This window comes from Perognathus longimembris, chromosome 1, assembly GCF_023159225.1.
Source record: "Perognathus longimembris pacificus isolate PPM17 chromosome 1, ASM2315922v1, whole genome shotgun sequence".
Lineage (NCBI taxonomy): Eukaryota > Metazoa > Chordata > Mammalia > Rodentia > Heteromyidae > Perognathus > Perognathus longimembris.
Window position 1 is genome coordinate 114,818,932 of NC_063161.1, and position 741 is coordinate 114,819,672.

General features: G+C 39.9%; 1 non-coding gene across 1 annotated transcript; it reads right to left on the reverse strand.

Annotated features, from left to right (window-relative positions):
• Window positions 1–304: 304 nt before the first annotated feature.
• Window positions 305–410, reverse strand: LOC125341359. Its single transcript, XR_007208958.1, has one exon. It is a non-coding gene; the product is annotated as a U6 spliceosomal RNA (small nuclear RNA).
• Between the last annotated feature and the right edge of the window lie 331 nt (window positions 411–741).

Sequence of the window (741 nt, forward strand, 5' to 3'; positions counted from 1 at the left end):
AGGCTAGCACTCTACCACTTGAGCCACAGCTCCACTTCTGGCTTTTTTTGTTTTTGTTTTGTTTTGTTTTCTTGAGGGGGGGTACTTAATTGAAGATATGTATCTCACAGACTTTCCTGCCTGGACTGGCTTTGAATCTTGCTCTTCAGATCTCTGCCTCCTTTGTATCTAGGATTACAGCCATGAGCCACCATCACTCAGAAGGAATACACAGTCTCAAATCTTCCAGAAATTATTCTTTTTATCTCTTTTCAACTTTAAATTGATTTTAACAGATATATTATGACATAAGAATTATATGTACAAAAGTATGAAGCCCTTCACACATTTGCATGCCATCTTTACACAGGAGTCTGGTGATCTTCTCCGTATTATTCCAGTGTTAATATATGTGTTGCTAATGTGACCATCCAACAGTTGTCTTTAGAACTTTTTGAAATAGGGTGGCTCTGAAGGAGAGAAATTAAATCATGGTTTTTGACCACCTAAAGTAAAGACTGCTACCGAAGCAAGGTGGCACATGGTATTGATTGTCCTTAGGCTGATGCAAGCAATGTAGAGTAAGAAAGTAGAAGGGAGGTGGAAAAACTTTTGATTATGTGGATTACACGATCAGAAGTAGCAAAGCCACGTGGCTCAGAGCCAAGCAGCAATTGCAGGAAGGGCACGGGTATCTCATTCAAATGCTCAAAGATGAGCTCATGGAGACTTCAAAGGAGGAAGGTTCTACTATAGCAAAGG